Source organism: Puma concolor, chromosome B1, assembly GCF_028749965.1.
Source record: "Puma concolor isolate L17-30 chromosome B1, mPumCon1.1.hap2, whole genome shotgun sequence".
NCBI lineage: Eukaryota > Metazoa > Chordata > Mammalia > Carnivora > Felidae > Puma > Puma concolor.
The window spans coordinates 42,824,877-42,848,215 of NC_141670.1; the positions used below are offsets into that span (position 1 = coordinate 42,824,877).

Here is a 23,339-nt window from a genome sequence, read left to right on the forward strand (position 1 = left end):
AAATGATAGATATCATATTTCAAGGTAAGATAATAGACCTAGGTGCAAAATCCCAAAAATTTTATGGATTTTTTTGTTGTTTTTAAAGCAGATCCACTTTTGAAACACTGGCCTACAATTACAGTAAAAAGCTTGAGGAAGGAATGTTCAGGAGTATTACCTTGGAGAAAGCTGTGATTCGAATTCTCCTGGCTACCTCAGACATAGAAACATTGCAGGTGGGAGAAACATTCCCCTATCACCTCAAGTCAAGACAGAAATTTCAAGGAAACTAGTCAGAACACTAAATATATGTGACCTGCAGGACATAACAGAATGGAGAGAGAGAGAGACAGAATTTTAAGTTCTGAGAAATATAAAGGGTGAAATAAGAACCCGCTACCTGCTGCTGGTAGATGAGCTGAAGAGAAGCTATATCGGGTTTGAACTTCTTTGGGGCAAAGGGCACAGAAGTATTTCTAGTGAACTGGATATGGACTATCCATAAAAAAAAAAAAAAAAAAAAAAAAAGCATATCTGGAATTTCCCAATAAGGCTACCAGCAAAGGCGATTTGGCTTCAGCAAAGAGAGGCTGAAGTGTTGCTATCTTCCTAGAGACTAAGGAAGGAGAAATTGACAAGCCACAAAAATGTAAATCATCCATCTCAAGAGAAGTGTAGTCAGCCAGGGATGCAGGACAGAAGAGTCTCTAAAGAACCTACGAAGGCAATCACACAAGACAGAAGCGTGTGAGCTCCTTTGCCAGCCCCAGAGGCATAGGGCCATGCCACTATAGCACTGTGAGAGGTCTCCAGCTCCCTTAGATCTCTCCCTCCAGCCCGGGCATGCCGCTGGCCTATTGCAAGTGGGAGAGAAAACCACTTCCAATGAAGATGGAACCTTTCACTATTGCATGGCTTTGGCATTCTAAGTGTTGAGTCTGTTTTGTGATATAAAGAAACTTTAGGCCTTTTAATTTCTTGGACCCTATCCAAGTTTTTATCTAGGAGTATGGAAAAAAATACCCTGATGAGCAGGCTTAAAGGGAAAATAAAAGTCAAGTACAGTTGCTTATATGTTTATACCCCATGAGTTCAGCTTTTCGATGCACCAATTACACAATTTCCTATTATACACTCATTATGTGCTCTGCACTAAGATAAGTGTTTCAGAGATGAATAAAATCAGATACAATCACCATCTCACTAAATTGTATAGTGCTGAGGGTACCAAGAATGGCTCTTATCTGTTATTGCATCCACTATAACAGTTACCACAAGGTCTTCTTTCTGAAACTTTGCAAACTGTTGATGGTGTAGGAATGGCAGTCAAAAAATAATTAGAAGTTCTGAGTGCTAGTTAAAGTTTTGATATGGAAAAGCATCAGTGAGACACGGCCTAACCATCCACCTTTTCTGTTTCTTTTGCTTATGTGTAAATAGAGAGGGAATGGGCTGGATAAGTCACATAATACTTTCTAGGTTTAAAATTTTAAAATCCTATAGCGGCATTAGTCATAATAACCAAAAATTGGAAACAACCCAAATGTCCCTTAAGTGATGAATGGGTAAATAAAATGTGGTGTGTTCATACAATGGAATTTATTGGCAATGGAAGGGAATAAAGTACAGATGTATCCTCAGAGATATTGTAGGTTCGGTTGCAGACCACCACAATAAAGCAAGTTTTGCAATAAAGCAAGTCTGATGAATTTTTTGGTTTCCAGTGCATGTAAAGGTTATGTTTACATTACACTGTAGACTATGAAGTGTGCAAAGCATTATTTCTAATAAAATAACGTATGTACCTTAATTTAAAAGTACGTTATTGCTAAAAAATGCCAACCATTGTCTGACTTTCAGCGAGTCATAATCACTGGTCACAGACCACCATAACGAATATGAAAAGTAATGAAAAAATAATTATTTAACAAATAATGAAAAAACTTAAGATATGGTAAGAATTACCAATATGTGACACAGACATGACCTGAAAAATGCTGTTAGAAAAATAGCACCAGTGGACTCACTGGATGCAAGGTTGCCACAGACTCTTCATTCACGGAAAAAAAAAAAAAGCAGTATCTGACAAGTGCAGTCAGGCAGAGCACAATAAAATTAAGTGTGCCTGTATTGGTACATGCTATAACATGGATGAACCTCTAAAATACTATGCTAACTGAAACCAGCCAGACACAAAAGATCGTATATGATATATTTCCAACCCTATGACAGTCTGGAATAGGGAAATCTACAGATACAGAAAGTGGCTGCCCAGAGCTAGGGGAGGGGGATGAGCCAGAAAAGGGGGTGGCTGGGAAAGGATATAGGGTTTTGTGAGAAGTGATAAGAATGTCTTCAAATTCACTGTTGTGTTGGCTGTACAATTCTGGGAATATAGTAAAAATCACTGAATTTACAAATTAGTGAATTTTCTGGTATGTGAATATAGGTCAATAGTGCTGTTTTGGGGTTTTTGTTTTTGTTTTGAGAGAGAGAGAGGGTGCAAGTGAGTGAAGGGCCAAAAGAGGGAGAGAAAATACCAAGAGAGGCAGAGAGAGAGAGAGAGAGACAGAGAGACAGAGAGGTAGAGAGAGAAGTGGTGCTCACCTGAAGCAGGGCTCCAGCTCACCCAGAGGAGTCCAGCCCAATGTGGGACTCGAACTCATGAACTATGAAATCATGACCTGAACCAAAGTCAGATGCTTAACAATGAAGCCACCCAGCCACCTGTGCTATTGTTGTTTTAATCTATGATTTCTATGTATAAATTAGAAGAAAATGTCAGAAAACACATTGAGTTAAATAATGTAGGAAGAGCTCAGAGGAAGTGAATGTGATAAATTTATTTTCTAATAACATCATACCCATTAAAAGAGAGGATATCTTTGTTAATATTTTTATTTGTTGCATCTCAGTAATATATGTAATCTATAATTAGGTATGATTTATCAGAAAGAAAAAAACTCTCTAACTCATAGTACTACTTAAATTCTGAGAGTAAAACTGTTCTCATCATTAATGGGTGAATAATTAAAATATACAGGTGTTCTTAAATTTAGTTTTTTTAAATTTCTTTTAGCTTTTTTAAAGGTGAAAATAATTTCACCTTGATCTTCTATTAAGGAGAAAGAAAAAGGACACGTGTATTGAGCTCCTACTATACACTAAGCTTTATACCAACTGAGTTTACATATATCATCTGATTTACTCCTCATAGCCACACTAAACAAAGGTAGAATTACCCCAATATCACAGAAGAATAACTTGATGCTTAGAAAGCTACATTATTTACACAAAGATGCGCATCAGCACTCAGTACATTTGGATTTAATTCTAAGTTATTAAACTTAAAAAAACCCAGAAATTGATGTAAGTTTCAACTATCTCTGTCTTTATCTCTGCAATAACTCTCTATAACCTGTCACATTCAGTATAAACTCCCCAGCCTAGCACTTGATGCCTTTCCTAACCTGGCCCTATTTCTTATTCTCTCTCAGGACTTGGGTCATAAATTCTTAAACCTATCATGGTATTTTCTTACTGTCCATCAGCTAGAATTTCCTTCCCACTTAGATAAGTTCCATCTTTCCTTAGTGGAAGACGGTAGCTTGAAGTCAAGTGTGTATTCTGACCTGTCTGAACATATTTGCTAAATGATGGACAAGGCCTTCAGAGCTGAGTTTTCATGAATAATTGGGGCTGGAAGAGGGGAAGAGACATAGCACATGGGTTTGAGACAATACTTGCCCCCTTCCAGGCCCATGGACTAATACTGAGCTCTATGAAGAGAGGGATATCAGCAGAAGCAATAAACAGCTCTTTTCTTGAGAAGCCACAGCATTCAAGAACCCAAAGAGTTTACTTCAATACCCAAAGGTATTGTAAATGGGAAAGGTGGAGGTATGTTCATATCCTCAGGGAGGGGAAGAGGAGGGGAGTTCTCCTGCTCCTTCAAAATGCCAGTGTCTCTAGGTGAAAGTATCACCCAGTGCCTGCAGGCATTGTTGGCTCCATACCCTTGCTATATTCTGCATAGTTGTGGGAAGAGCAACAATGTCACTATGAGTGATGAGTGACCACTCCTAAGTGACCTCACAGCTAACCAACATCAACAAGTACAAACCTATGGACCTGAGAGACCAGGGAGCACACGTGAAACTGTCTCTGTTGATTCACAGAAATACTTGGATGAGATTTTGCAAGGGACCACGTTCCTATAATGTGAGAGAGCACAAGTCAGTCAAGTTGAATTTAATATCGTTACTGTGACTCATAGGTGATAGATGGCAGGGGAACACTGAATAATAATTTGAATTCTATCCACTCCACCAAATGTATCTGTCACTCTACTCCATGTTTCTCTCTTCTCCACCTTGTATTGTTCTCTTTCTTTTGTGCAATCTTTTACAGATAAATAGAAATTCATCAGGGCTAGTAGTCATATACGTTGCTTTCTTTATATTGGTCAAAATGCCTAGCTTCAGGATTATTTACTCCAACTTTTCCAGTTTATGGTCACAGCTCATAGAAGTTAAGTCACTTCCCCAAGTTACATCATATAGCTCAAGTGAGATGGAACACCTGAAGGGTATTCAGGCTGTCCTAATTATAAATCTTTTTTAAAAAAAATTATTCCACATTCTCTACCTGTTAATTCACTCATCTTGCCCAAATGCAGCTGGAAGTGCTATTAAGCAGCAAAATGGCTAAAGGCAGCTAGTCTAATGGAAAAGGAAAGGTTATTAACAATGATTAGGTATCTACTCTGTATAAGGAACTGTTCTAAGTAATTTCCCATTTAATTTGCTTGGTCTTTATAACAACTCGTATAGATGGTACTATCATTTTATGAATCTAGGTCTGTCTGATTAAAACTCCTTGCTGAAGAAACCACAAAGCATGCCATTGATCTTTGAATAATCAAGAAGCACTGTGAACATACAACTGTTTTGTGTCTGAGTTTTCAAAGATGTGTAGATATCATCACAGTTCAAGTAGCAAAGATCTGTCAAGCATCTCTCTAAAGTGCATACTTCCCAAAGTAAACCCAGTGGCTATTAAGATTTGACCAGAGATTTTGCCAAGAGATTGAGATGAACCCAGAAGAGATAGTGTGAAGAATTCTTAAATTCCTATCACATGTGTATAGTTTCTATGTTAGCAAGGAAGCAGCTTTGATCTAACGAACAGATAACCCAGGAAGTAATTTGGAATTCTTCGGCATATCTATAGCATCCTCAGGGCAGAACATAAGGGCATGTCTGTTATTTTGATTCAGGTGAAAAGAGCAACATGGGCTCCAGGCAGTGCTAAATTCTTTAGCTTCCAATTTGAACAGGGCAGGAAGTAGCTAAAGATTAACAAAGTAAGCAAACTTGTTTGCTGTATAAACCTATGGGTAAGTTTGAGGCTAACTGCAGGAATTCTGAACTCTTGGGTTTGTGCTGTGTGGTTTCCATAACAACTAATGACAGAAAATGAGGCAAACCGGCATGACTCATATGAAATGTTTCTGTCCGGTTCTCAGAGGCCAAATTTGGTCATTGGGAGACCTTTAAGAATACAATCATCTCTTTCTTACTAATCACACTCAAAGGGCAAAGTGTTCCTCAGCCGGAGCGGCTCTCTCCACCAGCCACCAAGGCGGCAGGCCCATTCATCTGTGGGGAACAATGGGGGGGGGGTCCCTACAAGTCACATTTGGCTAATCCCTCAAAGATGGTACACATCTGCATGTCGGAGAACGTCAGAGTGTGCACGGAGACTGACTTGGGCCAGGGCCACTGGGAAATGGACAGCAATTTTTAGCGCGAGGGTCAGTATTGCTGCATGAGCCAACTTCACTTCTATTGGATCAGGGTGGAAGTGGATGTAAGGAAGAGAATGAGGGGGCTGTTCTAGGTCTTAAAAGAAAGTCTGAGGTTTACAGTGTGCAAATCACCTCCCCACCACCTCTAGCCTACCACTGCTGTAAGTCATTACCAGGGCTCCCTCTCTGTCTTCACTCTCTGCTGACCTGCTTTGCTATATCCCACGGATTTTGCACACAGCCTCTCTCTTTGATGGATTCTTTTCCTGTTCTCTACCTCTAGCCACCTTTTCCATAATTTTTATCTTTTCCACATCACTGATTAGGGTCTCCCTTAATGCTCATTGCCACTATGATTCCCTTACCTTCTCCACTTGCCCCTTAGCCTATCCACTTTGCACACGGCAACCACGGTGCACTTTTAAAAATATGTGCCCAATTTGCATCCTTCTCTGTGAAATACTTCACTGACTTTGCGCCACTTGAAGAGTGAAGTCCAAACTGCACAAGCTCCACCCCAGACACCAGGCTTGTCTTCTCTGCCAAGCTGCCAAACCAGCTCTTGTATCAGAACCTTTGCATGCCCAGACCTTTCACACACTCAGGCCCTCTGTCTCTTCCTCCCATCCTTCACCTGCTTGAGATATCTTTTAGATCTCACTTAGAAGTCCTTCTCTTAGTAAGACCCAACATAAATGAGGTCCTCCCTGATACTGTCTTTCATAGCAATCTATACTTCAGACCTATCACCATATTCTGAAATGATATATTTATTTATATCTGTGACTTCTACTTACTCATGCAAACCCAACTTCTTATCCACGCCTAGCACAGTATCTGGCTACACATATATGAGTATGTAGAAACTATATACTATATACAGAGCACTTACATTGAATTTGACTCCTCTCACTTAAACAACAGTGGGGGGAGGTGTAAGAACTTTGAGTATTAGTGGAGTATTAACTCTCCTAGGTACTGCTTGTCCTCAGGTAAAAGAACAAAAACACAGCACGCAAAAGATCTCCCTTACCTCACGATGTTTGGACCCTGATGAATCACGGGGAAGGCTATTCAGAGAAGGTTTGTGATGCAAGATCTCCATTATTTTATGCACAGAGGAAACCACACTTGTTCTGGCGAATCCCGGTTTTGAATCATTTCCTGTTCGCTCTGGAAACGCCTTGAGTGTGGACCAGACTTACTTGTGACAGATGTCAGTCCTTAGCAGGTTGATTTGCCTCTGTGACATCAGTTCTGCACTGCAGATTAACCTCCATAATCCAAGTGCATTTCTCAGGGAAGCCCTGGGGTTTGAAATTGGTGAGTCAGTTTGAGACTGGCTAACACTGGAGGTCAAAGAGGAGTTCCCTGAAAAACATTTGGCATGGTGATAATCTGCCTTTATTTTTTCTAGAGCAGTGGTAAAATTACAGAACAAGTTCATTCAGAAGGAATTTTAAACATAATACAAGATGAAAATTGAAGTCTTTGGAAACTGAAATGTTGATAGTTTCTGTTCCAATGTCTTCAGATGGAAATAAGGATAAAGGGATTGAGAGCAAGAGGACTAGAAATGATTAAACAAGTCCTTGGGTAGCTCATTCATTCGAGAATGAGCCTCTGAAATAGGTGAAATTCTCTCCATTATCAAATGAGAAAAATGAAACCAAAAGATTAAGTGACTTGCCTGGTGTCACAGAGCAAGGGAGCGACGGAGCCTGGGTAGAAACGCAGTGTGGCTCCTTCAGGCCAGAACCATCTCAGGGGGATCCAGACTTGCATTTAACCCAAAGAAACAGTTCACTTCCATATCCAGTATAATCGAAATGTTGAGAAACAATGTGGAAATGTTTTCCTTTCTAAAATATTAAGTTAGAATAATTGGAATGAAGTGTGCCATTCTCTTTATTGGATAACAGGTTTTAGCATAAATCATGAAAGTGACATTTTTGTAACTCAAAAGCAGTCAAATGTTGGCAATTTCAAATTGCATTCGTCTTGAGTTTTCTGTGTCTCCTGACATTGCTGTAGTTTATTTCTATTTTTAGCACTTAACACATTGCCAATTACATAGTAGAAACCCAGTAAATGTTTATAGAGGGAATGAACAAAGCGAAGTTATGCTAGCTGAGATACAGACATCCTTGCATGTTACACTTTTTACACAGAGATAAAATAGATAACAGAGGGGCACCTGAGTGGCTCAGTCAGTTAAGTCTCTGACTCTTGATGTCTGCTCAGGTCATGGTCTCACGGCTCATGAGACAGAGCCCAGCACTGGGCTCTGCACTGACAGCAGATCCTGCTTGGAATTCTCTCTCTTCACCTCTCTCGGCACCTCCCCTGCTCATGCATAAGCCCTGAACGCACACACACACTCTCTCTCTCTCACTCTCCCTTTCTCTCTCAAAATATATAAATAAATAAACTAAAAATAAATAAATAAATAAATAAATAAATAAATAAATAAATAAATAAAATAGATGGAAGCTTTCTAAAAGTATCTGGTACATGTGGGGTCCAGGGTCAGGAAGACAAGTCAGACTTTCAGCTCCCACGTTCACGTAAGACCTTGGACAAGTTATTTATCTGCTCTGGTGCTGAGTTCCTCAGCTGTAAAGTGGGGCTGACAGTAGATACCTGCCAGCATTATTTCCCGGATTGAATGAAATTCCATTTCTACCAAGCCAATCTTACAGTGGGTTCTCAGCAATGCAGTGTTATTCCTACTCTGAAATCACCATTTAAAATTAATTGTTACTACATAATTCTTCAGGGAAAAATGTGGATTCCTAAAAAGTTTTTTGTTTGTGACTCTGTCTTCAGCTAAGCCACAGTGATTAAAATGCTTATAAGGCAATGGAACGTGTCAAATTATTTTTTAAATGACCATTCAAATAAAAATATAGAAGGAAGCAATATTTCCCAAGTATGAATTGCACGAATACCTTAATATACTAGTACAGCCTGGTAATATCAACAAATTCCAGAAAGTAAAAATTTAGTTGCTTTTTCTCTGTGGGAGAGGTATCTTTGTAATAAGAAATTCTATTTTAATGCTGTGAAAGGGTAAACTTCCTGTGTTCTGAGTTCATTATCATTGCTCCGCCCTGTGAAGATGATAATGGTCAGCAAAACAGAGCTATTTTGGTACCAAGTAAGGCTGCAAAATCTTCCTCATCAGCAAAATTGAAAGGAGAGGCAAGGAAAAAGCTTTTATGTTTGCAATTAAATGGGTCTCCTTTGATATTTAATAGTAAAAAAACCAAACAAACAAACAAAAAAAAAACAAAGCCTTTTGTTGATTTAAAACAATCTGGTATTTTAGGGAAAAAGACAATTCACATGGAAAAATATCTTAGATTTTGCTTTATTGCTACAAAGATACACTTAGTGCAAAAAAGTTAACATATATTCTTCACAGAGGAAGATCTTCAGATTATTTTTGGCCCTTCTTTTCTTGAGTGGAAATACCCGGAATATTGTTCATTTGTTTGTTTTTACTTTATCACAAAAAAGAAAAAATGAAGATCATAACATAAGTTTCATTTTTGGGGGGTTAATATTGTGTTTTTTATTTTAAGGAATTGAAATTCAGTACCTATTCTCTTTATTTACCATTTAACAAAAATTTTTATTTACTATATGCAAGACACAGCCCTCAGCTCTGAGGACCCAGTGACCTACAAGAGAAAGTGTCTTGCCTTCATCAAGCTTATATTCTAGGGGACCTTCTCCCATCCTGATAACTATGATCCATGTTTTATTGTAATTCTTGGTGACACATTAGTAAAATGACCTGGCTTCTCTATGTATTCTGACCTGCTCTACCTACACGGAGTAGGGCATACACACAAACATACATACACATTTATTCCATATGCAAGCATATTTTGAGTTCAATTCAAATTCAACCGAGCAAGTATTTATTAAGGCCCAATTCTGTAACAGACACCAGCCTGGAGTTTGAATGAGTTAGATCAAGTCTGAGTGAGTTAGACCATGTCTTTCCCTCAAGGAGCTCACAACTGGGGAAAACGCTGATGCACAACCCTGAAGTTTAGAAGCTACTTCCGCTCGCTGGGCAAACATTTGACTCAGACCATAAGGGACGGAGAGGATTTGAGTGTGTGGAGGAAAGGGTGTTTCAGGGCCACCACTGTGGTCCTGCTGCATTGGCATCTCCTGGGAGCTTTTCAGTAATGCAGAATCCCCGGCCTCCACTGACCTCCTAAGTCTTCTGAGTCTTAACAAGATTCCCGGGTGATCTGTAGGCACATGAAAGTTTGGGAAGTTCTGGGTTAGAACACAGAGGATGAGGCATGTGGGGTCTGAAGGTAGTGCCTGGGGCCAGCGAGGCCACAGCACACAGCAGGTGTGAGTGACTGCCAGGTGCACAGAGTGTGAGAAAAGATTATAGTGGAGTCAGCGTAGACATCTCCAGTCAGACTAGGGCATGAGCAAATTCCAGTTATCAATGCTTCCCTGGGCACAAGCACACTCTTCCTCTTCTAGGTTATTATTGCTTGTGTATTTTTTGTTGGTAGTGTTTACTGCCCTAAGTTATCATTATTTGTTTATGTATCCGTCCTCCTCCTGCCCTTCCCCCAACTGCATGGCAGATATTTTCAAGCAGAACCTATTCATCTTGTGTCCCTTGAGCCATGTTTTCAGAAATGATTGAACTGACCTAGTAAGTTCTAGCTATGCCATCATTAAGAGGAGGCCATAGCTTATTCCCAAATTATGTATAGTTCAAAATTGTAGTTAGACAAAGCTGTCAAACATATATTTATTTGTTTGTTTGCTTACCTACTTAGTTATTCAATACTGATATTACAGAATGCCCGGCATTTCCTGCCTTCCCTTCCTGGTACCTGCAAATTTTTCTTTTCTCCTGCCTCTCAGACTCTCTGTCCCTTTGCCCATCTTACTGCTCTGGCCAAAGCGTGTGGTTGTTGATTAGGTCATCAGTAACATACTCTGCATATGGATCACATTCTCAACAGAAAGTAAGATTTCTATTTCCACTGACACCTTAAAAATATTACTAGCAATGAATGGCAGAAGATGGTGGGGAGAATGGCTAGCCGGTGTAGGAGGAGTTAAGGCTCACTGAGTGCTTCCTAAGAAATGAGTTCTGATCCAGAACAAGAAGTGGCATTCACAGAGGGAGAACCAGGGTGAGGGTGTTCCATAAAGACAGAGTGAGTGAAAATGTCAGAGAAGAATGCTTTATAACACATTGCTGGTGATAATTCATCTGGACTGTAATGAGTGTCAAATAAATAAACACAGTTTTTTATTGAGTCCATGTGAAGGGGATGAGGTAGAGACATTAAGAGAGATGGAGTCATAAAATGGTTTGCATGCCAGGCTGATGGAGTTGGACTTGATTCTGTAGACTTCGAAAATTTTGAGCAGGCAAGTGATGTGTATGGAGTGGCAAATTAGAAAGCTAAATCTAGCTATCATGTAAAGGGCACACTGAGAGGTAAAAGCTGAAGGTAATGGCCTCCATCAACAACAACAGTGCTCTAGTGGACTGCGATAGAGGTCCAGGCAGGGTGACCAGGACATTGGGAGGTCCAGGCAGGGTGACCGGGGCATTAGGAGGTCCAGGCAGGGTGACCGGGGCATTGGGAGAAAATGACTTATTAGAGAAATAACACTGAGGATTAAGCCAGTGTGCCTCCAAGTTCTGTTGGTGTCTCCTCTCAAAATATCTCTAAAATCCAACTACTGCTTTCCATCTTCACTCCCATGCACACCAATCTGGGCAACTGCAGTAGCATCCTGAAAAGCTGTGTACTCTCATGCTACTGCTACCCACTGGCCCTTTCTACAAAATACTGCCAGACTGACCCTTTAAAGACACAAACCAGAATATTGCCTTTCTCCAGCTTGAAATTCTTCAGTGGCTCCATTTACATGATAACACAATGCAAAGTCTGTAACCTGGCCCCAGAGGATTCAGCCCTGTTTCTGTCTCCATTTCCAGCACAAGCCATTCTTTCCCCTACTCTCTGGGCTCCAGCAACACCAACTTGTTTTCATTTTCTTGGACAAGTTATGCTTTTCCAAACACAAAATCTTGTCATAAACTAGTCCCATTCTTTGAAATTCTCTCTTCTTTATCATTTGTCAGAATAACTTCTACTTATCCTATACACTGAGATTTATATTGCAAGCACCAGTAGTATTTTGAAAGTCCCTAAAAATAATTAGGAAATTGAATAATGCCAACATTTCAAGAAAGGGGAATACTCTTAAGTTTTGTTATAAAAATCCATCCCACATTTTAAAAAAATTATGTTTATTTATTTTTGATGGAGAGAGACAGAGCATGAGTGGTGTGGACAGGCAGAGAGAAAGAGGCACGGAATCTGAGGTGGCTCCAGGCTCTGAGCTGTCAGCACAGAGCCCGAGGCGGGCCTCAAACTCACAGACCCTGAGATCATGACCTGAGCCAAAGTCGGGGGCTTTACTGACTGAGCCAACCGGGCACCCCCATCCCACATTTTAAAACCTTTTTTTAATGTTTATTTATTTTTAAGACAGAGCATAAGCAGGGGAGGGCAGAGAGAGAGGGGGACAGATGATCCAAAGAGTCTGAAATCTGACAGCACAGACCCTGATGAGGGGTTCAAACTCTCAAACTGCAAGATCATGACCTGAGCTGAAGTTAAGAGTCAGTTGTGGGGCACCTGGGTGGCTCAGTCAGTTAAGCATCTGACTTTGGCTCAGGTCATTGTCTTGCAGTTGCATGAGTTTGAGCCCTGTGTCGGGCTCTGGGCTGACATCTCAAAGTCTGGAGCCTGTTTTGGGTTCTGTGTCTCCCTGTCTCTCTCTGTCCCTCCCCCACTTGTTCTCTCTCTCTCTCTCTCTCTCTCTCTCTCAAAAGTTAAAAAAAAAACATTAAAATTATTTACGAGTCAGATGCTTAAGTAACTGAGCCACCCAGGCACCACAACTATTTTTGAAATTAGAGTAAAATATACATTTTACTATAAAATAGTAAAAAATTTACTATAAAATAGTAAAAAATTTACTATTGTAGCCATTTTAAGAATATAATTCAGGAGCATGGAGTATAGTCACATTGTTGGGCAACCATCATCACTATCCATCTTCAAAACTTCTTCTTCTTTCCAAACTGAAACTGTACCTATTAAAAAACAAAACAAAACAAAACAAAAAACCTCCCTACTCCTTGCTCACCCAAGGCTCAATCTCTGAATTTGAGTGCTCTAGATATCTCAATAAGTGGCATCAGACAGTACTTGTCTTTTTGTGACTGGCTTATTTCACAAAATAACGGCTTATTTCACTGAATAATGTCTTCAGTATTCACTAGTGTTGTAGCATGCATCCAAATTCCCTTCCTTTTTAAAGCTGAATGATATTTCACTATATGTGTATACCACATTTTGTTTATCCATTTATCCATCAATGAGCATTTGGGTTGTTTCTATGTTTTGGCTATTGTGTTTTGGATAACACTATTTTGAGCATGGACATACAAATACATGTCAGAATCCTTGCTTTTAATTATTTAGGGTATATGCCCGGAAGTGGAATTGCTGGATCATATGGTAACTCTGCACTTAATTTTCTAAGGAAACACCATACTGTTTTCCACAGTGGCTGCACCATCTGCCATCCCCACCAGAAATGCACAAGGATTCCAATTTCTCTACATCTTCATCAACAACTTATTATTTTCTGTTTGTTTGTTTGTTTGTGTTTGTTAATGGTAGCAATCCTAATCAGAGTGTAGTCGATACTGCATTTTATAAAGTTATAGATTCAGGTACTAGAAGGCCTATAATCTCATTTAGTCTCAGTCTTTAGTCTCAGTGTCTTACATTATTAAGAGGGCTGAAACCAGCAAGTTAAGTGACCATGACACAGGTCAGAATAGGGAGAAAACCAACTCTCCTGATTTCCAATGTTTCATAGAGCCTTTGGAAATTGGGGAATCAAAAGTGTTTAGCATCAGAGTAAAGGGTACATCAGGGCTGAAATCAAATCAAATATGGGATTGAGAGGTAAAATTCTTATCTGGTACTTCCCTGAATTCTTATGAGGTTAGAACAACGTTGGAAAAGTTGGTGACCCTCCCAGACCCTCAGATTCCTCATCTATAAAATGGGGATAATAAAACTTGCCTTGCAAAAATATGGAAAAGATTAAAAGTATTCAGCATCCCGCTTGGCCCTGACACTGTGAAGAGACAGAACAAAACTCCCATTTTTCCCTCAACTGCCAATATCCAATGTAACAGCAGGCACTTGTTAGGTGCTAAACCAAGGCTTGCTAACTTGACTTGCTTTAACAAGAAGCAGGGTCTAAAACTGCCTTAGGCTCAGTTTTATTCTGGTAATTCCTTTCCAATTTCAGGTGGGTTCCAACAAAAGGTCAGAGGAACAACAGAAGCAGATGGCCTTCCTGAAGCGCCTGCCAGAGGAATCCGTTGTGTGTCTTAGGGGTGACGTCTCCACCCATCACACAGCTCAGAGGCTCAAGGGCAGATCCCCAACATTGTCCATGTCCCTTCCTGAGCACTCCCTGGTGCAGACTACAAGTCTGACAAGGAAAATGTGCTGTGATCATCACAAGGGGAGAAAGCAGCTGCTCTAAGGTGGAGTCTATTGTCAAGGCTCTCCTGGTAACAAAAAGAGGAAAAGGCCTATCAAAGCATTTCCTGCCCACAGGAGCCATGTGCTTCCATTAATTCTTCTCCCCAGTCAGTCTGTCTCCCTCAGGCTAATGTCTCTCCATGTCGACCATCCCAGAGAACAGAACAGGCATTTTTAGCACTTAATTTTACACCCGTTCCAAACTGTGGTTTTTAACGAGAAAGACTAGCTTGGATGTTCCGTGATGTGTACATACACATTTTCATAGGGAATGAGTGTGGTTGGGGCAGTTAGGATTTTTCAGAATTCTGCCCATACCTGTCAACTGCTTTGGCAACAAGGAGGTGAAGTCGCTGCCTTCCTGCACTATTGAGGGATTCGAAAAAAAACAATGAATATTCTCTTGAGTGTGACATTGGTAAAATTTACACTTTATGGAAGAGATTAGCTAGCCATGGGAGTCAGTGGAAAAATATTCCCAAATGAATAAGTTTTGTGAACGAATTCACTAGCCATGGGAGTAATTTAAAAAAAAATCTAAATAAGTGAGTGTGTTTTGCAGACTGATCTGGATTTAATCTCAGGGAAGCAGGCCTGGTGGGTGACTCTTATGATTAGGTAATGTCTAGTTTCTTACACTGCACCCCTCTTCTGGAAAGGGTAATGTTACAAAGAAGGTGAGTGGTGAGCATGGTGTGTACAAATAAGGGAGACCGAAAGGTAGAATTTGGCAAATGACTATCTAGCCCTTTCATGGTGAGATCTCTTATGTACTGATATGGTAGATGCAAAAACCAGTGGAGAAAAATCAAGGTGCCCTGGCCAGCATCCTGCCTGTCACCAGACATGGGAGTAAGTCATACTACAACATCTAGCCAATGGATGGCCTGGCAACTGTAGGAGAGAACCTACCAGAGAATGGCTGAGGACAGGCCAGAAGAACCCCCGGGGCTGCCCCACAGAAGCAGGAGCTAAATAGAACTCTTGTCACTCTAAGTCACTAAGTATGCGGATGGTTTGTTCCATAGCCAAAGCTAAATGTTGCGGTGGTCAGTAAGTAGTAAGAAGTCTCTGCTGTGAGGCTAGTTCTTCAAACCTTAACAAAGATGAAATCGTCCTCAGGACACTCTCCCTTTGTTTTCACTAATCACTTGTCCTCCAGCTTGGCAGTTAAATTTCTCCTATGAATGAATAAGTCAGGGGTCGTTGTTTATATTGTGGACTGCAAACTTAAATAGGATGAGTGAGTCTTTCTGAGTCTCTCAATCTCCATGCCCATGGTATTGAGTCTCTGGTCTTTCTTGGCCGAGGGTCAGTTTTCCACAGTGACACACCCAGCATGTCCCTGTCCCGTCCAAGCTAGCTACGAGCTTTGTGACATTTGTCTAGAATTTTCACAAACCCCTTATGACAGCAACATTGAACTGTTACATCCAAAGAGAAAAAAGATTCAGCTTCTTACATTGGTTTTAAAATAATAAGAAAAAGCTGTAAAAGAATGAAAGTTCACCAAAATAGGTGTGAAATCTAATCAGCAAGATACAAGATCCCGGTCTTGACATCTTTCAAGAATAATGAGGATTCCATTTGCTAGGCTGGGTAATCATGGAAGAATCACATGTGCCCTCTTGATCCCATAAGAAAGGTGAAGGTGCCAGTATCTGCGACATCCAAATGTATGCAAAATAAAAAAATAACACTTGTTTATGCTTACTCAATGTGACTGATCAATTTAAAGTTAAAAACCAGATAATCAGATTGTTAGTTTGCTACACTAACTAGTTTGCCACACTTACTTGGCTGACTTATTTTAGTCAATTAAATGATTGTTCATTGACACGTTAATATTATCTTAATTGGTATGATATATATAAATATACATTTTAAATATATATAGAAATGTATAGAAATATATATATATATATATATATATATATATATTTCCAATCAAAATTAGCTAATAAGCAATGGCATTTGATTCCTAAAAACATGTGGCAGGCTTTATTCTGCAAAGGTTCCCACACTTCTCATGCACAGATTATGGAACTCTAAATCTGTTCTATTCATTCTGAATTCCTTGCTATATAAGGTAAGATATATAGAATTACATTTGTGCTCAGCACAGTCTGTTTTCAGTCCGTATTTATCACTTGGAGTTTTTCAACCTTTCTGCTCTCATCCCCCCCTACTTCACACTTACCAAATGAAATGCCAAAGTTGTGGCAGTGACTGGTTATGTACTAGGACTCTGAAGCTAGAAAGAGAATGGAGGAAAACAAGAACTTTTTAGTTTTAGACCGTAACCAGAGATACAAAAATTATGTCAAGAACAACATGATCAGCAAACTCAGTTCACAGATGTTCGCAGAACTTGCTCACTTCCACTGAACATTCTGAAGCCATTCATGTATAATGAAAAGCAAACAAAGTGCTTAGTGGCAGAAATGCACCATGGCAGAATGCCTTCCTGACATGACTCTTAACATGAACTATGGCTTGTGCCAGGGTTCAGTCACTTAACACTAATGGGCCTCTGTTGGCTACTCTCCTTTGAGATGTTAAGGAGACAAAAAAGGATGCAGATGATTGCATGTTCATTTCATATATTAATAAGCTGATACATCACATCAAACATTTTATGTTTATGTGAAGTGTGTGCATTCATTCAACAAACATTTAGTAAGTGTCTAACCCATGTTACGCTCTGTGGTAGTTGCTTTGTAATGTTCAATAATAAGCAAAGCACCATCCCTGTCCCCAAGGATCTTACCCTATAAGTACTTAATTTCTGACCATTTTTACATACATTCTTTTATTTTGTGCTTGTAGCAATCACAAGAAATAAGTACAGAGGTGTTATGAGTTGAATTGTGTCCCTTCTATATTCATATATTAACATCCAAACACCCAGTACCTCAGAGAGTGACAGTATTTGGAGATACGGCCTTCCAAGAGGCAGGTAAGTGAAAATAAGGCCATTAGGTGGGGCCCTAATCCAACGTGACTGCTGTTCTCATAAAAGTAGAAGAATAAGACACAGAGAGGGAAGACCCTGTGAAAACACAGAGAAAAGATGCCTATCCACAAGGCAAGGAGACAAGCCTCAGAAGAAATCAACCATGCTGACACCTTGAGCTTGAACTTGTAGCTTCTAGAACTGTGAGGAAATACATTTCTGTTGTTTAAGGCACCCCATCTGTGGTACTTCGCAATGGCCACCTTAGCAAACTAATACAGGAAAGAGGTATTATCCTTGTTTTATAGATGATTAAGTAAGGCTGATAGAGAGAGTAACCAATTTACTCAAAATTTATGTACCTAACTAGTAAATGGCAGAGGCAGGATTAGAAGCCAGCTCTTCCTACACCCTCCACATGGCTCTGTGTCTCTTTCTGTTGTCTACTACACCACACGTTGAACGATCTAGCCATCTGACAGCCAAGACCACTGCTACGAAAAGTTGGGAGAAGCTGTCTCTCTTTAGCACACTACCACCTTAGGAAGCTTTCTCCTTTACCAATTTCAGACGTCCTCTTATCCCTGGTTTCAATCTTCCTGTTCTCCTACCCACTCTCCCCTTAAAATTAAAACCATGTTATCTCAGTGGAGGATATTTGCTGTTAGGAAGAAAGTGTTTTATTAAGTGCTTGTATGCTAAGTTATCAGTGATTGTTGGTGATTAGTGCTAAACCTTCCTTTTTTAAAGACTAACATTAAAAAGAATAATTTGCCTAAGAAATGATTTCTTCAGGATAGCAGGCAAGTAGTAAATATACTTATGGAGGGGGGCAGGGGGAGCAAGGCCTTCTATTCATTTGGAAAATGTATTATTATTGCTAAGTTTATGTGCCTTATGGAAGTTTAGCTAATGGGGATCAGGGGATTTCTTAGAATTTATGAGCAAAGGGAAAATTATGGTATTTGATTAGATGAGAAAGAATAGAAATAATGTATTACAGGATAAGGTGCTAATCATATCTTGAGTCAACAGTTAGTTTAGTCAAAAATGTATCGAAGCCTGAAATGTTCATGGGTGATATAAAATGAGCCACATGCTCACACTGCACACAGTTGGTGACTTTAATCTTAGGTCAGTGGTTCTCAATCTGATTTTCAAGCAAAATCACCTGGGGAGTGTTTTAAGAACAGGAATAGCAAGTGACCAGCCCCAGAAATTCTGAATCATTAAATCCAGGGACCTGGATTTTAAAATGTTCCCCAGGAGATTCTGATAATAGTAGGTTTGCAAACAACTGCAGGCAGAGCTGTTCTACATTTATCAGTCAGGAAAGATACTTCTACACAGCACTTCTATTTACTGTGGCTCCCATGGCTTTCTGGGATCTGTGGGATTCTCCAATATTTTTCAATGATAAATCCTAGGCATAAATAACATGGACAAATTGCAGAAGAATAAGAAGAGAAGGTAGTGACAGGAAGCAGATTTTCTCCTAGCAAAACACATATGTATCAAAGTAGACAAATATCAGACTGAAACTCAAGGAAAGAAATCACAAAGAAGATATGGAAGCATTAGTCTACACACAAGGTAATTATCAAAATTCAAGAGAAATTATACTTTCCTCAACATATGTTCTTACTTGGTCATGATTTTTCAGTGAAGGACAGAGTCAATATAGTAAGAAAAACTTTAATGCCAAAAATCAAACCGTCTTTCAGTCTTCTTTAAGAAGTGTCATCAACAGAAGATCCAGCTGTAACATAAGAAATGGTCTCCTCAAAAAACTAAAAATAGAACTACCCAACGACCCAGTAATTGCACTACTAGGCATTTATCCAGGGGATGCAGGTGTGTTGTTAGAAGAGACACATGCACCCCCATGTTTATAGCAGCACTATCAACAGTAGCCAAAGTATGGAAAGAGCCCAAATGTCCATTGATGGATGAATGGATAAAGAAGATGTGGTATATATATACAATGGAGTATTACTCAGCAATCAAAAAGAATGAAATATTGCCATTTGCAACTACATGGATGGAACTGGAGGGTATTATGCTCAGTGAAATTAGTCAGAGAAAGACAAAAATCATATGACTTCACTCATATGAGGACTTTAAGAGACAAAACAGATGAGCATAAGGGAAGGGAAACAAAAATAATATAAAAACAGGGAGGGGGACAAAACAGAGGAGACTCAGGGAGAACAGAGGGTTACTGGAGGGGGTGTAGGAGGGAGGATGGGGTAAATGGGTAAGGGACACTAAGGAATCTGCTCCTGAAATCATTGTTGCACTATATGCTAACTAATTTGGATGTAAGTTTTAAAAAAATAAAAAAATAAAATTAATAAAAAAGAAAGAAATGGTCTCCTACATCTGACATTCTCTGCAATTAACTGTGGAACTTTGTAAGAACACCCATTACTGGGCCCAATGCCCAGAGTGATTGGGAACAGGAATCTGTATCTTTAAAATGCTATAGGTGAGAGGCACCTGGGTGACTCAGTCAGTGAAGTATCCAACTTCAGCACAGACCATGATCTCACAGTTCATGAGTTCAAGCCCTGCGTCCGGCTCTGTGCTGACAGTTCAGAGCCTGGAACCTGCTTCAGATTCTGTCTCTCTCTCTCTCTCTCTCTCTCTCTCTCTCTCTCTCTCTCTGTCTCTGTCTCTGTCTCTCTATCCCTCCCCACCTCACACTCTTGTCTCTCTCTATCAAAAATGAATAAACATTAAAAAAATTTTAAATGCTATAGGTGATTGTGATTCTCACCAACAGTGGAGGCTGTCTCAGTGACTCCTTCATTGCATGGATGTGGAAGAGATAGTCAACTATCACCAGCTGGCCCAACATGGGCACCCACAACCAAAGAAGAGGTAGGCTCTTCAAAAACATAGATGGATCCACCGAAAGTTATTTTCCTCACATTCTGCCTTTGGAACCATGATTAATGATCAAAACTTTTTAATTACCCTTTTGTTTGATTTAAGAGAAATTCCTGCCACACATAGAATACCGTTTGATCCAGAAGGAAGTCCTACCGTGTAAGGCATCAGAGTTATTATTTCCCATTTATGTCAAATCTGAAATCTGGAAGAGGTCACAAACATGGTCCAGTCAGATCTAAGTTTTTTCCCCTTACAGATGAAATCCAGAGATGGAAAAGAAATTTGCTTAAGGCACAGTTGGGAAAAACCCCAGAACCTCTGCCTCAGTCTGGTGGTGTTGGCTCAACACCATGCTGCTGCCCGCAGACGAGGAAATAAAGGCTCAAGAACACAAACTGACTGTAAATGGTATTTGTATGTGTGTGTGTGTACATATGTGCACGTGTGTATGTGTGTATATATGTGTATTTGTGTGTGCATGTGTGTATATATGTGTATTTATGTGTATATATGTGTGCATATGTGTATATATGTATGTGTGTATGCATATATGTCAATGTGTGCATGTATGTGTGAATGTGTGTTTATGCATGTGTATGTACGTGCACACACATGCACACAGAGAGCCAATGTTCATAAGGGGGAGGGAGGAGAAAGGTGGCTACAACAAAACTCTTTGACTCCTCAACAAAAGTATTTCTGACTTTTTTGAATCACTGATAAACCATATTGGAACAGGATGTCTATTTCCAAAATTCTGTAAGATGGTTTTGCTAATACATAACCAACCAAACCACTGTCAATGGGTACATACATTAAAATAGAACACATTTGTGTATATCAGTAATAAACACTTAAAATATCTGGAAACTTTGTAGAAAAGTTATGTAAGTGAAGAGAGAACTTAGTAGCCATTTCTTTATAATATCTGTTAAATCATAAGACTATTATAAGGTCAAGCATAGTTTAAAAATTTAATTAGGGAGGGGCGCCTAAGTGGCTCAGTCAGTTAAGCAGCTGACTTTGGCTCAGGTCATGATCTCACAGTTAGTGAGTTCCAGCCCTGCATCAGGCTCTGTGCTGACAGCTCGGAGCCTGGAGCCTACTTCAGATTCTGTGTTTCCCTTTGTCTCTGCTCCTTCCCCGCTTGCACTCTGTCCCTCTCTCTTTAAAAAATAAACACTAAAATTTATTTTTAGATTAAAAAAATTTAATTAAGGAATATACTAGTTTCAGTTTCCCCCAATCTGGCCTCCCAACCCTTTTCTTCATTATCCCTTCTATTTCAACCTCAGCTTCCACATAATTGCCGATTGATTACTGAGCCACAAAGGTCCAATATGGCTTTGCACTTCAGTAGACCAACAGTGAGGCAACAGAGTTCTGGAAGAAATCAGTGTAAAATCTAACCGTGTATTCAGCTGCTAGACAGAGAGTGCATTCTTTTTCTTTCTTTCTTTTTCTTTCTTTCTTTCTTTCTTTCTTTCTTTCTTTCTTCTTTCTTTCTTTCTTTTTCTCTTTTTTTTTGTCGTACATTGTTTATTAGGTAAGAATTTTACAAGAATTATTTTATTAGTGGTAATGGCAGATCTGAAGAGTATTGTGTCTTCTCTATTCTGCATAGTGAAAACCACCAATGGTGTGATAGAACTGTCCAAGGCCATGGCTCTCATGGTCTGCAGATGTCAGCCTTTCCATCTTCCTGAGCTTGTGGACTGGTTTGGTGATCCACTGGGTGTCAGGCTTTCTTCTGATGGCTTTACGGAATGGATCAATGAGGATAATCTCAAAGAATTTGTATGTGGAATCTTCACTAACCCAGCAAGAATTCAGGACTCTCAGAGTCCCACAATGGCATCCAGCTCTCTCCTCTGTGACAGGCTGAAGGCTTTGGGCAAACATTAGCTGGATAACATCATGAAGGACAGGCTTGCCATAGGTACCACCCTTAGGGACTGGGCGTTTGTGGCCACCACATGGCACACGAGTCCAATAAATGGACTCAGACATCAGACTGCTTCTTCCTCCATAGATCCTGGATGTACTTGTAAGCTCCCATCTTTGCTTACCTGTGAGATGCTGGCTGCAGCCAGACAGAAAGGAGTATATTATTTTTCAAAATATTAATCATACCTTTTCCTAGGTTCTGATGCAGAATAGTTAGGCAGTAAATGCCACTCTTCTATTTAAGGTCCTTAAAGATTCTCTATTACCTTCAGAATAAAATTAAGACTCAAGCTTGTCATTTAAAACCTAGTTGCCTTTTTAATTATTGCCCCCAAATGCTTAGGCCCCTGCCATACTGAACTGCTTAGAGATTCTCAGACAGTTAACACTTTCATGCCTTCTTTCCTTTGCAAACACTATACCCAGATACTGAGATCAAATTTTCCCTGTCTACTCTCCTTACTAAATCCTACATTGAAACTTCTCCATGGACTCTTCCAGGATCTCCCCAGATTGGGTTAGATTTCCTCCACTTCTGCTATCCCCCAAACACACACAGACAGAAACCCCCCTCTCCACACACACACCTGTGTTCTTGTAGCATCCTGTTTAAACTCCTATTATATATCTCACTGCTTTATATTTATTTTAAAATATTTTCTGGCTCCTCCGATAAGGAGAACAGGGATCTATTCCAATCATAGGGACCCACACATATGGTGCCTACTATATTTTTGTTGCATGAATGTATAAGATATAAACCTAATTCCACTCTACAACTCCTTATGTGCAAGAAAGGGAGTGACAAAGTAACATGCTGTTTTGGGAAACCCTTATGTGGACTTTAGAAGGGTAGATGAGGTACTACGAAAGGCCATGTAATACCTTGGCTGTGGATTAATTATTTGTTTATTAGACTAGGCTTTCCAAGGGAACATCAATTGCATCCTCTGACTACCCTCTAACAATGGAGGAAATAGCAGGCACTGTTATACCCTCGGCCCCTTTATCAGTAAATCCCATCTACTGGAGGCTCCTATAGATATAAACCCTCTTTGCTATGGGCCATAGTGATGAACACAGGAGCTCTTCTCTGAGGGAATAA

General features: G+C 39.8%; 1 pseudogene; it reads right to left on the reverse strand.

Moving 5' to 3' along the window:
• Nucleotides 1–21,859: 21,859 nt before the first annotated feature.
• LOC112858385 (large ribosomal subunit protein eL15-like) lies at nucleotides 21,860–22,383 on the reverse strand (annotated as a pseudogene).
• Between the last annotated feature and the right edge of the window lie 956 nt (nucleotides 22,384–23,339).